This window comes from Arvicanthis niloticus, chromosome 7 (assembly GCF_011762505.2).
Source record: "Arvicanthis niloticus isolate mArvNil1 chromosome 7, mArvNil1.pat.X, whole genome shotgun sequence".
In the NCBI taxonomy this organism is placed as follows: domain Eukaryota; kingdom Metazoa; phylum Chordata; class Mammalia; order Rodentia; family Muridae; genus Arvicanthis; species Arvicanthis niloticus.
The window spans coordinates 17,225,382-17,245,059 of record NC_047664.1 but is presented as its reverse complement, the minus strand read 5'-3'; the positions used below and the strand labels follow the sequence as shown (position 1 = coordinate 17,245,059).

The window sequence follows — 19,678 nt, the reverse complement described above, 5'->3', positions numbered from 1 at the left end:
CCAGGGCTAGAGGTGAGAGACTAAGAGATGAGGCCAAAGCCCAAGTCTGTGTTAGATAAAGAGACAAGCTCTGGGCATTGGCTGCAACCCTGGATAAGAATTACTTCCACGGGAACAAGATTGCAGGACAGATTCATAGTGGCCCAGAAAGCAGTCAAATTTAAACATTCAATAACAAGTTTGTTTTGGGAATTTCTGTATGAGAAAGACATTACGGAGAGAAACCTTTCATTTCAAAAGCAGATCTGAACCCTAAATTCTTTTAAAACCACAAGAGCAGGTGGGTGGGGAGCTCTGCCTGATTACCAGAGATGTTCTCTTAATGTGAGGAACACTCAGAGGCTGTTTGAAAGGTGAATATAGTGATCCAGGTTCTGTTGTCCAAGCACTTGCCGTTGTGATAAAGAATGGGCACCTAGCTACATATTCTTAGTAATCGAGTCTGTTTAGCTGACTGGAATATGAGCAAATTTAGTGTTGTAATAATTTTCACTCCCAACACTGTAAGTAGATGATTTTGTCCTGACACCAAGACTTCTCTGCACTGTTCCCAGCTATGCAGTGTCATGCTTGTCCTGAACAATCCTTCCCATTGCCAGCATTCCCAACTGAAACTCCACACACCTACTTACACCAACTGGTAATGTTGGACAGCATAGTAGATAGGCATGCCTTGTCTTTTAGAGATATTTATCAAGTTTGGGAGAAGAATTTATTCCTCTAGAGAAAGCAAAATGTGGGTTAAAAGCAAACATTTGTTAAAAATAGCACAGGACCCAAAACAGATTGTATTGAATGAATGAAAAATCAGATAGAAGCTGAACATAAACGTTTTCCTCAAGCAAATGGGATGAATGTCAATGATAAGAAATGAGTCAAGGCCTGTAGGATGATGATCTTCCATCCCTCATTCCTGAGGGAGCCGTTCATAGTGTGTGTGTGTGTGTGTGTGTGTGTGTGTGTGTGTGTGTGTGCACTTGTGTGCATGTGTGTTTGCATGAGCAGGCAGACACATGCCCAGGAAGAGTCTAACTAAGTCATTGAAACTGATGAATTTGTAGGTGTATGAAAACCAGTGACACTCTGGGCTTTGAGTCTAAATTCTCCTGTGTGGTTTGGCACAAATACCTTACACTCAAAATCATAAACATTCTCAGGAAAGCAAGAAAATACAGCTACTGGAAACAGATGATGCCCCTTGACTCCTACAATCTTGAATAGGCAAATGAGATCACATTACTGGGTCCCAGAGCTATGTTTCATCATCAGATTCCATATTAGAAGAACACTGGGAAGCAATGACATAGATAGAATTTAAAGTTCAAAATAAACAAGTGAGCCTTAAAGCCCTTTTCCAAATGAAAAACAAAAAATCAAAAACCAAAAAACAAAAACAAACAAAAACCTTGTGTTTTTAGGATGATGAATGAAACTGAAGAAAATGCATAGCAAAGTGGCAAAAGTCTCCCAAGAAGAAAACGTTCACGGTCTGACATTAGCAATGCCTAGTGTTATTGTTTATTCCGAATGCTGCCATTTATCTCCATACTTTTAAAATATATGTTTTTAATATAAATTCAGGATATAGTATGTTACAAATAGGTAAATAATGTAATAAAACAATTACAAATTACTGGACAGAATTATAAATATGCAAGTACTAAGAAAATATTGAGAAAGGAATTGTGTTGAATCCGAACACCAAAAATACAGTGAGTGTGAAATTCTCTCATTAGCATTAGTTAAAAATGAGGACCTACAGTTTCTTCTCAATATCACATAAGAATTATTAATGCATGGAGCATTAAGATTCAGAAATATTGAAGGACTAAATGTTAATTATGAAGTACTTGTATTACCTTTGCATGTCAAAAACCTTAAACATCAAGATTTGAATAATAACTATGGTTATTACCACTTTTTTCTATATTGACTTTTATTTTGTTGTTATTTTTATAGTGCTAGGGACTGAATACAGGACCTTGAGCATGCTCAGTAAATGTTCCCCCCATTCTGCTACACCTCTATCCTTGCATTTCACCTCACACATGGGTGAAAATCTGAAGCTTAAGCATTAAAAAGGAGAAGAAGAACTGTACAAGGAAATGTGCAAAGAGTCTTCCAGTTTCATCAGTGCAGCAGAAAATAGGACTTGCCAGCTCCCTCTGCTAAAAACAATCTATACAAGAATACAACCAGAAGAGTGTAATTCCCGAGCTAGACTGAAGACCCATAATACCAGAGCTTATGCCCAGTCTTGGGAAGAATTGTGTCTCACTGCCTTTGGAGTTCTCTCCCCAAAGTCCAGCACCTTGGCCTTGAGAGTATATAGAAATAGAATAGAAAGCACATAGCTTCAGAACAAAGTCAAGAACACAGACAACCATTGCCCTTTTACCAACAAGAAGCACACAGCCTTCATAGGATTGATCACTAGTACACTAAAATGTCTACTAATTATCTCTAGATGACAATAAAAAAAACCTCCTTTCTAAGATCATATGACAGTAATGAAAAATTTCAGGATGATATGGAATGAGTGAATGTTGCTTGAATTTGTTCCAATATTTAGGAACTCATAAACCATGAAGTTAATGAAAATGCCCACAGATCAGGACATCATTAAGATATCAAGCAACTAATAATAGTAATAATAATAATAATAACCACAAAAGTTCTTTGTAGATATGTATGTTTAATCCAGGCAGCACAGGTATCCTCAGACAGAATTATTCTAAGCCAAACATATCAAAATAAAAATATGCACCACAACTGACCATTAACAGGAAGACTTAAAAGGTCGGGCCTTGGACTAGCATCCTGCTCAGTGGGAAAAGGAGCCTTCTGCTAAAGCTGAAATAAAAAACATTGATCTCTAGAACCCACACAGTAGGAGAGAACCAACTCATGTGACTTGTCCTCTGACCTCTAGACGCACCTACACACATAGACACATATGCCCGCAGAAGAGTAAGTAAATGAAAAGTAATAGGAAGGAATACACTTTGAAAATGTCCAGTAGACTGATATGTGTGATAGAAACTAAATACGTTTTACTTATACAATGAGAAATTAGAAGCCCTTCAAAATTAAATAAAAATTATAATTCTATCATTTTTGATAGCTAGTATAATTTTCTTGAATTTATTCACTAGCAAATCAAGTTGCAATATATCAATTTAGAAATCAACATGGCAATAAGAAATAAGGTTGTGTATTAGTATTAATTTTAGCATAATTGTATTAGATTTTTTCAGTTCCAGAATGCTAAGAAATACTAAATGATAATACAAGAAAACATTATAACCAAAGTTTACTATATACATATATGGATACATGAAAATAAAACTCACTGTTTTATTGTAGATTTGAATGAGAAGGATTCCATAGGCTCATATATTTGAATACTTGATCCTCAGATGGTGGAACTATTTGGAAAGGATCTGGGGGTATAACCTTGTTGGAGAAGGTGTGTCTGTCACTGGGTGCAGATTTGAGCTTTCAAAAGCCCATGCAATTCCCACTTAGAAATGCCTCTCTCTGCTTTGTGCTTGTGAATCAGAGGTTTCACAACTTCTGAAGGCTTTCAGGACTTCTCCAATGCTATGCCAGCCAGCTTGCTGCCTTGTTAACCTCCTTGACAGTCAGGAACTCTAATCCTTTGAAACTGTAAGACCCAAATAAACCTTATTCTATAAGTTGCTTTGGTCATGATGTCTTACCACAACAATAAAAATGTAACTAAGACATTTGTAGAATTAATTTGTGCTAATAATATTTAAAAGAAATGTAAAGTAAAAAATTGACCCAACAAGGCAGATGGAATAACAGCAAAAGAGTGAATTTACTATAAAGATGTGGCAAAAATAACTATATATGTACCTAAGAAGAGAACCTCAAATACTAGATAACATAAAGCAAAATCACTACTTACAAATATAGATACAAACTCCCTAACAAGAACTAGCAAGCTGAACACAAACAATATTTAAAGAGAGAGAATACATTGTGTTCAAGTGTTTATGATAATTATGATGAAAATACTAATGCTATTTTATATTTGAAAACCAATTAGCAAAATCCATTAAGTGAGCAGATTGAAACAAAAAGGCAATAGATTTAAGAGATAAAAAAGACAAAATATAACATTGAGCCATTATGTAAAACAAACAAACAAACAACCTAGAAATAGAAGACTGTCTCAACCTGAAATCTTATCGAATAAAACTCACAACTTGTATGATATTTAGTCTTGCTGACCACTTTTCTTGCAAAATTGGAAACAAGGCTTGGACTTCTACTATTACCACCCCTCATTTTACAGAGATGTTCTCTATAATTAAGTCAGATGAGATCATAAACGTCATCGGTGGAAAAGAGACTATATCAAAAGATCTTTACCAGTCAGGATCACTATATATATATGCAGAAAATTCTAAAAATGGTACCAAAACTTTGTGTTTACCAAGACCCCAGGATTCTGATTTAAAAATAAGTTGTGTTTCAAAATATACTCAGAAAATTTTAACAAAAAAATCTATTTCAAAATAGGATATCAATTACAAAAACAATATTGACAATTTCCTAGGATTGTTTCTCAGATCTCTCAGTTTTCTCAAGGCTTTCTCTCAGTCAAGCACAGGAAGATGTTGGTAATAAAAATACACATGAAAATATACAAAACAGCCTTGAAACACAAATAAACAGATTAGGGATTACAGCTAAATTTTCTTCATTTTGCTCAGTCGTGTCTTTAATTCTTTGTCATGATGCCATAGTTAAAGAAGAAGGGAATAGTCATTAACTCCCAAATTATGTCAAAGAGCAAAGGCCAACAAGAGTTCACAAGTTATGTAGTGGCAAAATTAATAACTAATGTCTCAGGATTTAATATATCAACGTTAGACATTTAAATGACAACATGATTGTTACTAGATCATTTGGTTGAACATTATAAATACCATAATTATTCTTCTGAGAGAAAGAGGGAAATGTCATAAAGTCTTTTCATAAATCGATACTAGATAAAATTCAAGATCATCAACAGGACATGAGAATTTCACCGGGTATGTTTTCATCGACTACGTGACGACATGGGACAGTTTTAACTTGGGAGAAAACACCTAAAGCCTCTTGAGAGACTTTCTAATAATATGTTTCTTACATATTTTCTTTACACCAGAATGAGCAGCCACTATGGTTGTTCTTCTTCCCCATAGGGAAACTGAGATATGAAGAGCAAAGTAAGAGGCATGAAATGACAAAGCAGTAAGAGGCAGTGGTGGCATTCAAACCTCAAGGATGTGACTTCAGCCTACAGTCGATATGCAGACAACGTGCAGAACTCAGTGAACACAGGTGGAAAGATTAGAATGTGTCTGTTCTCCTGAAGCTTGCATGTTCCTCATGGAATAGCCCAAAATGTATTTAGACAATGATACACTTTGAAGAACACAAAATGCAAGGAGAATGAAAGTCATGTGGAATGTCCAGGGAAGATCTATATGAGACGCTATTGAAGCTGAGCTTTAAGGATAAGAAACAGGATAGACATGATGTCAGTAATTATAACTGTGCAAAGGCAACAAGTCAGAACAATGTGGAGGTGGGGAGAGGTGGCTGACATAGAAGAAACGAAGGTACATAAAAGATGACTTTGGAAAAACCAGGGCTCAGAAATAATGATGAAAACTTTAGCCTTTGCCCATGTGTGATAGGAAACCATTGGAGGGATTGGGAAAGGTGCACGTTTTTTTAAAATATCCTGATAGTGATGTAACAAACACAAGTTGTCAGCAAAGCCAGGGGTGGATCTGAGGCAAGAAGGTTATCACAGTGCTACATGAATGTTGTGGGACTGAGAAAAGGAGCTAAGGTGGTGAAACAAAGCTTGGAAATAGCAGACAGATTGGGGAATGTTCTAAAAGAGAGAGTCGGTAGGACATTCAATGGATCAGTGTGGGGTGAGCAAAAAAGAATCAAGGTATGTATAAAATAATATATTATAAAAATCTGTTGATATATGTCATATGATATTTAAATCACATATATAAAATGTGAATCATATCGACTTTATACAGTGTATATATTATCTATGCTGTATATTCTGAGTCATATAGACTCTATATGAACTAGAGTACATCTTACATATGTTTTCAGGAAAATCCAAGTATTGAATGATTAAAGGCTTCAGGGGTGATTCCATCATCGAGAAAAGCTGTTCTTTGTCTGGTTGTATGCAGAATGTATGCAGTATCAAAAATACAGAGAGCTATTCAGAAACTTTAGCATGGGTTGTTGACCTAGGCATAGATATCTCAATGTCTTAAAGCAACTTTAAGATGTCCAATAACTGAAAAATTACAATCCTGGACTTTCACAACTGTCACTTGGACTTGGAAATATAAGATATGGTGTAGTCTTTGCAAATAGTCTACATCAGATCTCTCTTGGGAGAAATTAAAAGAATGTGGAACAAAAATTTTTGCAAAAATTGCAACATGCTGCTTACAAACCAGGTCCAATTTAATCTCACTTTACAAGCAAAAACTGAAGGTTTTGACTAATGAAAAACTTTTTTGTTGTTTTTAGAAAATATCCATATTCTGGGCTAATACAACAGAAGTGACCAAGGAAAATGTGATTTACCATAGGTCGACTGTGAATACAACTCAGATGCTTTCTTCTCACTGGATTACATAATAAAAACTATTAAAAGGTATTTAAAAAGCATTCAAAATGCCTTTTATAATCATGGAACCATTAATGTCATGCTCAAGTCATTGTGGGTTGTTGTTGTTGTTTTTGTTATTGTTGTTGTTGTTCTTTTACTATTCATGGGACACAATGAGTCACTGGCACATTTCCAGTGCAAGATGCATCTGAATAATACATGACATGCCCTTTAGCTAGCGCCATGATGCCAGATTTAAAACAAGGTACGAAGTTTCCTCCGAGTACACTTGCAGTGTTCAGCTGTTCATAATCTATAGTGTTAACAATTTATCATCAAACCCAGTGACTTGCTGCCAACGTTTCTAAGTGGCCACTGGATGCATATGATCAGGTCTGAGCATCTGGCCTCCTCTGTTCCTGACATTAGCACAGACAACAGAATCAGTGGACTATTGAATGCAATTACAGTAAGTGAGACAGACAATAAAGATTGATAGCGCCTTCTCTTTTTATCACACACAAAACTAGTGGGGGTTAAAGCTTTGCCTTGAGCTGCCTTCATTTAACAATGATTGAAAATATGCAATTGTGTTGGTAAAACACTGGAGCCTGTACCACTTCATTTACTGGACACATTATCAAATTAAATGAAAAGTGAACTGCCAAAAGCAATGGTTATTATATATTAATGATGAATATTTACTTAGCATTGTTCACAGATCATACAGAGAACAGAATCCTTCTTGTTATCTTCTTTGCAGGTTCCACTTGAGCAGCCTTTTAACGTTTCTGTGTTTACGTTGTCTTCTGTCTACAAATCTCTAAATACAGACGTGCATGATTGGCTTTGTGAATCTCCATGTGAGTACGATGTGTAATTAATAAAATGTTCTAGTTGTAGATGAATCGTAATTAGTAAAGAGGGTTTTTTTTCATCCTTTATAACAGTTCTCATTCCTTTATTTGCTTTTGAAGCAAGAGACATGAAACAGGGGTACATGTAATGGTAAAAAGGTTAGGCGTTCTAGCTTCATTGAGCTTTCAACTCATGGAAAGTAACAAAGACCCTCAAGATATAAACAAGCCACAAATGCATATTTTATATTTTTCTCTACTGAGTAGTTCCTTAGTAACCATCAATGGATATAACAGTTCACCCATAATCTAACCTCAAAACAGAAAGAATATAAAAAGCAGAAGGCAAAATGGGAGAGCAAAGGATTGGTGAGCAAAAGAGGAAAATGGATCAGATGCCAAGGTTCTTACTAGAGAAAACTACTGAGCAAGCACCAAGAGTTCTGACCTGCAAAACTGAGGGTGTCAGTCCTTGGACAAACATGCAGTGTGCATACCTGAATTTGTGAAGACAGGAAGCAGGCACAAAGGATTGTTCACTTATGAAGATTAATTCAAGATTCTTTAAAACACACACACACACACCTGACCTTCTTTTATAAAGATAAAGATAGATACAGGAAAAGAAGACATTATACATGAAAAATAATTACATCTTTTTAAAGATTTCAATGACTTGAACATCCTGTGGCATGTCCCTCACAGAAAGAAAATACAAGAGAAACAGAAGAGGCAGAGGGATTTAGCCATGGGTGTTCTGGTGCTATCCCACTGGCTAACGGTAAACAATCCAGTACAAATTCAGCTGCCAATGAATTTGAATTTAGAGGACCCTTCCTATACAATGTAAATAGAAATACAAAATGCAGGAGATTCCATAAATGGAGAACACTTCCCAAAGAGAAAGCATCACCAGGGTGGATTGAGAATCTAGAAGCCAAAGAGAGGTGCTGACTTAGGTCTCACAACATGAAAAGAAAAAAAAAAGTGGCCTTTCTAAGAATCACTGCCATAACTTAACCACACTTGTCCTGGCACATTCAAACCCTAACACCCTTTGAGTCTCTTGATCTGAGTTCTTACTTAGCCCCTCTCCTCAAACCTAGCTAATTGCTAGACTGTCTCCAGAGCTACCCAGAAGTGTAAGCTCTGGGACACAACACTTGGAATTTCTACTCATCCGATTTCAGAAATAAATATTCATTACAGAATATTTAGCAAATGAAATATGAATAAATTAGAAAGGAAATCTATCACCTTCAAATTTTCTGTCTATAATATATTTTTTCATGTAAAATTTCTTGTTGGCATTTTTAGTAAATTTTGGTATGGTCACTTTAAATTTTTAAATGAAAATATAATGAGTTTATAGTAAAAAACAATATTCCAGCTATCAATATAAGTGGAGATATGAACAGATGCCTCACCATACATCAAGCAGCTGTCGCTCACAATGTTTTTAAAGGTAGGCATGTCTTTACAGTAGTTCTATCTTAATTAATCTGTGCACATATTTTATATGACCATAAGTCAAAAATACCAAGTTTTCTACAACTTTTTCTTTATTTTGTTGATAATTATCTATATCTATCCAAAGGTATAATTTCTAATGGATATATGGTATTTCATATTATAACGAACTACTTTTTAGCCCTTATCTTGTATTTCCCAACTTACCAGTCTCTATTTCTCTCCCCCTCTCTCTCTCTGAACATATATATATGTGTGTGTAGATAAACATGTATCCATTATTATATCTATACATATATAACCATATATGTACATATATACTTGTATAGATAAATATATATTCAAATGGGTATCCCTATACTTTATCTTCATTTACATGTATAGTCTTACAATACAGATGTCTAAGAATGGAACTTCTGCCCTACCAAGGATTATGGCATTTGCTACTCTTGCTTAAAATCTAGAAGAAGACTCCTTTCTCTATAACTCATGGATCCCAAATATTCTCCAAAGTTTGAATTTTTACAAATATAATATGGCGTCTCATTTAAAAATGTCACCTTCAGCTTCATTTCCTACATTTACTGGCCATTCTCATCCCTTACATTAACTACCCACTTACAGCCTATATTCATTCCTCTGTTGTATAATTTATTTTTCCTTATTATGTTCTGGAAGCTCTCTACTCCACTTTTAGCCTTGTTTGTAGTGTATGAACACAGAATTCCTTTTGTCCTTAAAAATGGTCTTTCGGGATTGAAAATTACTAAAATGGACCTCATGTTATACTGTCCCATTTTATTGCTTTTAAGGAGTTTCTGAAAGGGAATTTAAATATAGGGAAAGAAAAACATGCTCTTTTTCTTTCTTTTCTTGTTTTTTAAGGTGTATGGGGGGGGAGGTAAAAGAAAAAATTGTCTAGGTGCTCCTTCTTTAAATCCCCCAACAGACACTAACCTGCCATGGTCTGCAGTGAAACCCAAGTCCTGGGGTTTGACCCCAACAGTTTCATCCCAGTGGTCACCTCCAACCTGAAGATGGCAGCCCCATGAGGGCTGATGATGACACACTCCGATCCTAGCACAGTGAGTCCCATAGGCAAAATGCTGGTGGAACACCGGTCATCTGTCCTCTCTATCATTTTGCCTGAGCTTCCTGCACCATCCTCTTTTCTAAAAAAAATCTGATTAAAAACGTATTTCTACTCTCCCACTTTCTCTTAAAATTCAAGGGCAGGACCTTGATGCAGATCTGCATCGGACTTTATGGAATCAAACGCTGCTTCAGAAAATGTCATTTTAAAACAATACTTGGATTTTCTTGGCCACCATTTTATTTCTGCATAGATGAGCGTCTCAAGGATCGTCAGAGTAAAGCATTGACGAGTGGTTCTGATCCACACAGCTTTGTGGGGCTAACGGCAATGCTTTAACTAATCAAAGACTGAGTTCAACTCATTGCAAAGCATTTTAAATGGTCTTTCCAGGGTTGGGACACTCCAGCCCAGAGACTGAATTGTGTATCTGGGCCTTCCAGATTCAGAAGCTGAAGTACTGTCTCCAGGAAGTGTGGAAGATGCTACTGACTGTTTCTGTTGCAAACAAGACATATAGATTGCCTGCCATACTGTAGTGCAGCCTGAGCTTGGTACTCCATACAAGAATCACATAGAAGGTTCTTCTATGGGATTCTATCAGAGGACCCAAGCCAGTTCTCTTCAGAGTCCTTCTAAGCCCTTTCTCTCTTTCACAGCATAAAACTGTGTATTGAAGGAAACAAAAGACAATATTTTTTTTCCCACAAGACGCGGGAAACGGGACAAGGTGACGGCGGGACTCGAACCCGCGCACCAAGAGACGGGGTGCCCTCTGCGGGCACGAGACTTAAAGGCCGAGCCACCGGCGGTTCGCTAACAAAAGACAATATTAAAAGCTGTTGCTACAACGTCCCTAGCTTGTGAATCAAAGTATCTATCAAGGTTCACTCAAACCACAAAGAAATAACTTACTTTTACTTCAGCAAATAGTCTTGTAAGCAAAGGAAACTCTAGAAAGGTATTACAGTTTTATCCAGCACCATGATACAATGTAGTATAAATGTCTATGGTTATCATGAATATTTGATTCATGTTTATTGAGCAATAACTATGAGCCAGGTACCATGTTCAGCGTTTAGATGTATTATCTCAATTAATACTCTCAGTAAACCATTGAAATTCTATTATCCAAGATATATAGGGAAGGCTAGGAGTCAGGAACACAATGTAGCCAAGAACTGAGGGCAGTTGTCATGTGGTACAGCTGGCTCATAATTAAAGACTATGCCAGGCTATTCTAATAGTGAAAAAATAACTTCAAAAAAAAAAAAAGAAAGAAAAACAAACAAACAAAAACCCAATCAGGTAACATTTGTTTGTTTTCATAAATAAGTTTTAATCTCTTTCTAGATCCTTCATTTTAAGACAGTAAAATCGAATACTAGCATATTTTAGTTACTAATAAATACTCAGCAAATATAAAGACTGAGTAAATCTCTAATTAAGCTAGTAATAACTAAGTGAGGACAATAGCTATTCTGCTGGTCAGTTTGTTGCAGGATGAATGGTGTACTCTTTCCAATCATAACTCCTCATCTGAGGCACTAGAATTGCAGAAGGCATCTGTAGTTGAAGATAAGGTCATCCTAAAACTGAGAACTTCAGGATGGCTCTTCTTGTGGTATGAGGGCCATGCTTATCCAAAGCAGACATTTACACATGGGGAAAAGTTAGCGACCTGCATGGCAAAGGCAGGGGCCTTGGGAGAAACCAACACTGGCAACATGTGACACCAGATTTACATGCTCTGAAAGCAAGCAGAAATCAGCCTGTCCCTTATGCCACTGGATCCGTGGCATCTTCACGTCAGCTGAAATTCACCAAAGCAGCATGCCTGCCAGTGGGATAGGAAGCAACTCAGAGTTGCTGTCCCTGCTATGAGTATTTCCTGATATTTCTTTTAAATAAGGGATAAATGAGTAAAGTAAGAGGCTAAAGCTAACCTAGAACCCCAAGGAAAAGAACTCTCTTCAAAACTTTTCTGTACTAGGCAAGCTCTTCTTTCTTTCTCCCCTTTACCCCCAACCCCCAACTTCTGTCTCCTTGGCATTTCATTCACGGTCCTTACTATGTCCAGCTGTGCTTTCTCCATTGATGAGGATAAGTCTACATCAGACTATGGAGGAATGTGTTAGCTGGGGACATGGTTTAGTATTCACAGTAAAAACCCTCTTATTAGTATCCAACTCAAATTAGATACTGGTTGGCCGGAACAAGTAGGAAAAAAATATCAACTAACTTAGCTTCCTGTGGCTTACCCTCTCACCACAGTAATGGCTCCTCGTTCGTCACCAGGCAATGGGCTGGGAACAAAACCAAACAGGGGCCTGAGCTTGAACATCCATGTGATCAAGCTATACCCATTGAAGGAGCTGTATGGTACCTGGCTTTATGCCAGAAGGTACCAACCTCCCCCCTGCCTAACCACTCAAGGCATTTTCTTACTGGTACTTGGGTCTTGAAGGCCTCAACATTTCACAAGTAGTTGCTCCTGTTTCCCCTGCGACACAAATATAGAATGGAAGATGTTACAAAGAAATAAATGAATTTAGATGTAAAATAAAATCTATCTTCCTGAATGGATACATGCCTGTGTCTCATTGGCATGCACCAGATTGTACTAAATGGCACAAATTTCCCAAGGGAAGATAACCTCCACACACTGCTACAAAAGCCTTATTCCCCATGCCATGCAAATTATTTAATTTAAACACTGCTTGATATGACTCTCTGAGGAGAAGGGTGTTTTCACAGAAACATCTTTAATCTGTTGATGTATATGTGCATATGAGAGATAGAAAGAACCTCATACTCTTTCACTGCCTATGAAAATGCTTCAGGGTACAGAACCAGACGCAACAAATTGTGTCTAAAACTTGGAAAATGATGAAATGCAAATGGCCACCCTTTCCTATGGGGGACAGAGAACACATAGGTCAAGTATAGTTGTCCTTCTACTAGCATTACCCCAATACTGTGCAACATTTGCATGATATTGTTAAAGGTGTGTGTGTGTGTGTGTGTGTGTGTGTGTGTGTGTGTGTCTGTGTGTGTCTGTGTGTGTCTGTGTTGTAGGCACACAGCTCACTGTTCAGTATATATAATACAAAATAACAAAATTCACCAATGTGCTTTACTAACGTAGGAAAAGCATTGGAAAGATTAAAGAATCAGTTCTCCCCAGCTGTACCTTGTTCTGGGGATGTCATTCTAAACCTTTTAATCCTTCTGCTCCTTCAACTGGCCTACCTTCTGCTTTGCTACTACATATTAATCACTTAAAGATTCAAAATAAAATGAAAAATTGAGCTCCCTATTAACATTCATAAGGATGTTCCAAAACTTCATCATGAAAACTCTTAACTTTTTAAAGAAGTCTTTGATGGGTCCTATCAAAAGAATCTCCTTCCTAGATAGAATCCCTTTACATAAGACTTAATACAAGGAAGGGCTAACTCTACCACAAGCTCAAACTTGCACAGACAGGGACCCCACTGGAGAGAGAGCAGCTAACTTATTTTAAGAACAAATAGACATTAGACGATACTTTCAATATTTACTTACTCCTAGCTCTTCTTCATCAGAAGAAGCCAGAAGGCTATGAGACCCTTCACCCTTCCCCTGGTCTTCTTCTAGCTCTCTCCCTGTGTGGTATCCCCTGCTCTGGGGAGGTGAATACCTTTCTCCTGCCAGCCTAGTTATTTACTGACATAGCTTGCATGCTGGGGCATTATTAGCTTTATGCATAATTCAAAATCTCTTGCGTGTGGCCTGCACTTTTGCCTTATTCCCTGCGACCTCAATGAAACATGGGAGGAAGTCTTTCCAAGGTGGGCACAGGAAGGGATTTCTGAATGTTACCATTGAATCCTCAACTCGGGGCTTCTCCGACTCACAAAGTCTCTTGCCTTGCATTCCCACACACCCTCATAAAGTCCCATACTGAGACAACACCAGTCTGAGAGATGGTCTCAAAGTTGGTCCTGAATGGGAAGCTAAGAACTTTTGGAATAAATGGGACTGTACCCATCAGGGAGATGACAATTCTTACCTTACTCATCTCATTCTGGAATGGCAGTTAGATGTTCTAAGGCAGGCAATCATCTCACATGTCTGTAATTCAAAAGGGAAAATCATGTTAGAATTTAGAATTTTTTAATTTCCAGTGGGTCAGGGTAAGAGATGAGCAGTAGAATGGGACAGAAGACGATAGAGACGAGTCAGAAGCCATGCGGAAAGACATTTTAGCATGTTGATGTGGAAGTGCTGGGAGAAGAGCAAAGAAAGTAAAGAGAGAGCTGAGATTGCAGCAAACTGGGGAGGAGAAAGAAAAGAGCATGCTTGAGAGGGGATGTCTACGGGTCAATTGTGGAGGATGGTTGATTCACTCAGAAGCAATTTAGGAAAAGTGGATGGGATTAGTTCTTTACAGAATCTGCAGTATCTGAGTAATTGATTAGATTAACCAGCTATATATTTTTAAGATGTGTTAAAGAGAAAGAGGAGTGCAGCATCCCATCTGTAAATATTAAGAACCAGGTAGGCCTATGCTCTGATTTGAACACACTATTAGAGCAGTATGGAACTTACCACAAAAACACTGCCACAAATACCCACTCTGCATGCATGTATCTGTGTTAATTTTCCTAAGAAAGCATCACTACCCTTCAGAACACTGAAAAACATCACACACACACACACACACACACACTCACTCACTCACACATGTACATATGCTCTGAGTTTTCTTCTTCCTACTATCTAAATGTCATCATTTTAGACAACAATTTGTGCTACATAAAGTCTAAATACTATATAAAATGCACTGGCACTCAGCCACTCACCTTGCCCTGACACACCCCCATGTAGGCCGGCCATGACACTAGAATCCGAAGGTCAATCTTATCATTTGTGCTTATTACTAAATGTGGGCTTCTAGCAGAAGCTTTTTACATGCCTTTTGAGTCTGCCAAGCAATAATTCCTCTTTTTTTATAAACAGAAAGACATGAATTATTAAAAAATTAGACATTTAGAATAATGGCCCTCCATACGCAAAGTATTTATTTCAACTCTCATCATTCATGGGTTACTGCATTGATTTTTTTTTTCATCAGTTTACTTAGCATTAAGCTTCCAGGGAACTCATCAATAAGAAATGAATTTTGGTAACTTTCAAATCCACTATATTATTTTCCTTTTATTTGTAGTGAATTTTTCTTCTCTCGGTGGTATTGCTGCAATAAGTCAGTCATTATTTCTTTATGTTTTGTCCTCTTTCTTTAGGATTTCATTTCCCTTTACAGCACATCTTTGTGATCACAAAGAAAACACAGACACTTATTTCTTTTAACAGTTGAAATTGCTGCAAGTGATTTAGTTGTCATTTAATTTGATTCCTCTCTCTGTCTGTGGAGAAATATGTTTAATGTACTGGAAATTATGTTAATAAGAAAAAACATTATCTCATTTAATGAAATAAATATACAAATATTTCAAAATAAAATAAAGAGGCAATCTTCATGGAGAAAAATGTCTCTTATGGTTTTTGTAAAATAAACAAATAAGAAAAATATGAAATACATTTAAACACTGAAAAAATTGTGCCTGTGATCCAAGAGAAGATAGAGCCTTGGTGACTAAGTTACCAAAATGTAATCAAAGACAAACATCTATTAACAATCAAATTATTAATTTTATATTTCCAATGACCTCAGGAAAGACCATTTTACTTTCTAGAAGAGAACATGTGTTTTTAAAAGTTTCCTTTGTATTGTCTCCTTTTATTTCAAATGATTGCTGTTGCTCAAATTAATAATTATCAGAAATCTCATTGAAAGCATGACCAAATTTCCACATACAGAAAGAGAAAGGTTACAATTCCTTTGATTTTGCTAATCAAAACAGAGTCAATGAAGTCATTCTAAAGCTTTTATATGTTAAAATTTATCTAATGCACAAAAAGGTTAGATAAATATTGTTGGTGATTTGAGCTAAACTTGAAGCAATTATGTAATAAAAGCATGACCACTGTAACAGTAACACATAATTAGCAATTTAATTACTGGCATGAAGACAAACTAAAGATGTCAATAAAAAAATCGTCAGTGAAGAGCTGATTTTACTCTTTTCTGCAATTTGAGAGCAATACTCACCACCTGATGAGCAAAACCGTTTTCATACAAAGTGCCCACCTCTCATGCACTGAAATAGCAATTTAAAACAGTCTTACTTCATATCATTGCATAGTGAATCATTGCATTTTCTCCCATCTAGATTAGCACTTTCTCTCCTCTGAAAACAATATTTCCAGTCAGCAAGTAAAGAACATTATGTTTTTTTTTTTTTTTTTTTTTTAAAAAAATGAGTTAAAGTAGCAGGTGTTCTTTGTTTCAATTTCATTTTTCCAAGCTTCAATAATATGTTTGACAGCAATATGTCCCTGTGTATGACATTCCAAATATCCTCTTTCCTACCCCCTCTCAGCTAAGAAACACATATAAACCAACAACTGTTTGAAAAGGTGACAAATGCCAATAGGAGAAAGAATGAGGAACATTGAGCATTGCTCTGTCTTGCACACTTTCTTTCCCACCCACATCTGTATTAAAGGTTATGAGTAAGAGGTAAAGAGGAAAAAAAGTGAGCTGACTTTATTGTGAAATGGACCACTTGTCTTTTTCATCACAATCCATGTTTCAGACCTTTAAACAGACTTGAACTACTCATCTCAGAGTCTTCAATTCATCCACACCACCTTCTGTGTCCCTAGTATTTAACCAGGAGAAGAAAACAGATCCCTCAAGACAGAGCTACATTAAAAGGAGTTTTCCATCTTGTGATAAAAAGTGAATCATCTTGGCCAGTGTACAATAGCCACTTGTACAAGCCCTGCACATAAAGTGAAGTTATGAAAGCCAGACTAGCTAAAAAGTCCTGTCTATAAATACACTTGGGGCATGATGGGATATATTTAAAAAAATATATATCTTAGTTTCTCTAAGAGCATAACAAGAGAATTTTCAAGGGCAATGCCATTTATCTTGAACCCACTAATCTTGGTCAATGTCCTAATTAGATATTCTAATAATAATAGAAAAAAATCTAAAGTTATAAAGTCACTGAGATAGAGGGGGGGTGGGAAGAGGAAAGAGGAGGAGAAGGAGGGAGAGGGGGAGGGAGGGAGTAAAGGGAGGATGTGGTATATGTATGCAGAGTATGCGTGGATATGTGTGTGAGTGCGTGTGGACAAGAAAGGCAGAGGAGGATGCTATAAGTCCTACTTTGTCACTTCCCTTCCCAGTTTATCTCCCTGAAAGGGTTTCTTTGAGACCCTGAAGCTAGGCTGGTAGCCAGCAAGCCCCAGTGATCCTCCTGACTCTGTTTGCAGGCATCATGACAATGCCCAGCCTTTTACATGGATTCTGGGCACCTAGATTGGGCTTCCCATGTTTGTGCAGCAAGGGCTCTTGGATATAGTATCATCCCCTAAGTCCCGTACTGAGGCTATGTAACAAATGTTCATCATCTCAACAGTTCCTTCTACATGTGAAGAAATCACAGTTCTGGGAGGTTAAGCAGTACTTAAGCATATCTGAGGGGTGAATTCAGAGTTTTGTTAACTAACTTCAAGCCATGTAGTAATACTGAATATAAGGAATTGATCCAGAAGTCACCCACGGAGATACAAACAAAAGGAACTTGTACAGCACGTGCAGAAAGGGTGTGTGTGTGAGTGTGTGTGTGTGTGTGTGTGTGTGTGTGTGTGTGTGTGTATGACTCACCAGGAAATGGAGCAAGAATAAGGAGAAAACAGGAAAAACAAAAAGGTGCATTGGGTAAGCTCCGATGTGTCCTCTACACAGTGAGGGGTTATAAATAGTTTCCAAATTAGACACACACACACACACACACACACACACACACACACACACACACACACGCACATGCGCGCGCGCGCACGCACACACACACACACACACACACACACACACAGAGAGAGAGAGAGAGAGAGAGAGAGAGAGGCCTTCAGTAGAAGTCTCTGACTCAGCATCCTGATCCCATTAGTGGGTTCAGGACACCTACGTGAGAGGAGAGCTACTCACTGAGTACTGAATCCTAGATGGCTTCTTTCTGTAGCATCATCCTTAGCCTAGGAGGTGTTCCTTCATCGAGCAGAGAGAAATTAGACACAATGAGATATGAAAATGGGACACTAGAAAGCAACCACTCTCTGGGCTCATCAGGGACCAGCTGAGACCACTGACTGCTCTGCTGTCTCAGTACTTTGGTCCTCTTTGATGCACCAGTCACTCATGAAAGCTCATCTCTGTAGTTCAGTACTGAATTCATGAAATCAGCTGATGCTCCACTTTGACTCAGAATTGAGAAAACATAGCTCAAAAAAAAACTCTTTAATGACTAGAGCAATAGTCTCAACCTTGAGCAAGTTTGGCGAGCTTGGCAACAGATTCCCTGACTTGGCCTCCATCCTTTTGGATTCTGCTCTGAAGACAGGTGAGAACATTGTCCCACTAATAGGTTCTATGGTAGACCCTGATCTAGGTGAAGCAGGGCTGACCTTGAAAGAGCTCTGATGAGGTGGAATCTCAGGGTTGTTTTGATTTGCATTTTGCTGATGACTAGGAATATTGAACATTTCTTTAGGTGCTTCTCAGCCATTTGAGTTTCCTCAGTTGAGAATTCTTTGTTTAGCTCTGTACCCCATTTTTAATAGGGTTATTTTGTTGTCTGTTGTCTAATTTCTTGAGTTCTTTGTATATATTGAATATTAGCCCTCTATCAGATGTAGGATTGGTAAAGATCTTTTCCCAATCTGTTGGTTGTCATTTTGTCCTATTGACAGTGTCCTTTGCCTTACAGAAGCTTTGCAATTTTATGAAGATTCCACCTCACACCAGTCAGAATGGCCAAGATCAAAAAACTCAGGCAATAGCAGATGCTGGAGAGGATGTGGAGAAAGAGGAACACTACTCCACTGTTGGTGGAATTGCAAGCTGGTACAATCATTCTGAAAATCAGTCTGGCGGTTTTTTAGAAAATTGGACATAGCATTACCTGAGGACTCACCTATACCACTCTTGGGCATATACCCAAGAGATGCTCCAACATATAACAAGGACATATACTCCACTATGTTCATAGCAGCCTTATTTATAATAGCCAGAAGCTGGAAAGAACCCAGATGTCCTTCAACAGAGGAATGGATAAAGAAAATGTGGTACATTTACACAATGGAATATTACTCAGCTATTAAAAACAATGACTTCATGAAATTCTTAGGCTAATGGATGAAACTAGAAAATATCATCCTGAGTGAGGAAACCCAATTACAAAAGCACACGCATGGTATGCACTCACTGATAATTGGATATTGGCCCAAAAGCTCACAATATCCAAGATACAACTCACAGACTATGTGAAGCTCATGAACAAGGAAGACCATAGTGTGGTTGCTTTGGCCTTTCTTAGAAAAAGTAACAAAATACTCATGGGAGCAAATATGGAGACAAAGCGTGGGACAGAAACTGAAGGAGGGGTCATCCGGAGACTGCTCCACCTG

General features: G+C 37.5%; 1 long non-coding RNA gene across 3 annotated transcripts in view; it reads right to left on the bottom strand.

The window, feature by feature from the left end:
• Positions 1–19,678, bottom strand: part of LOC143443026 (uncharacterized) — a 526,104-nt gene that overhangs the window by 310,075 nt on the left and 196,351 nt on the right. For all 3 annotated transcript variants that reach the window (XR_013111702.1, XR_013111701.1, XR_013111703.1), the window contains exon 2: positions 14,148–14,209. This is a non-coding gene — a long non-coding RNA (uncharacterized LOC143443026). The remainder of the gene's footprint in view (positions 1–14,147; positions 14,210–19,678) is intronic.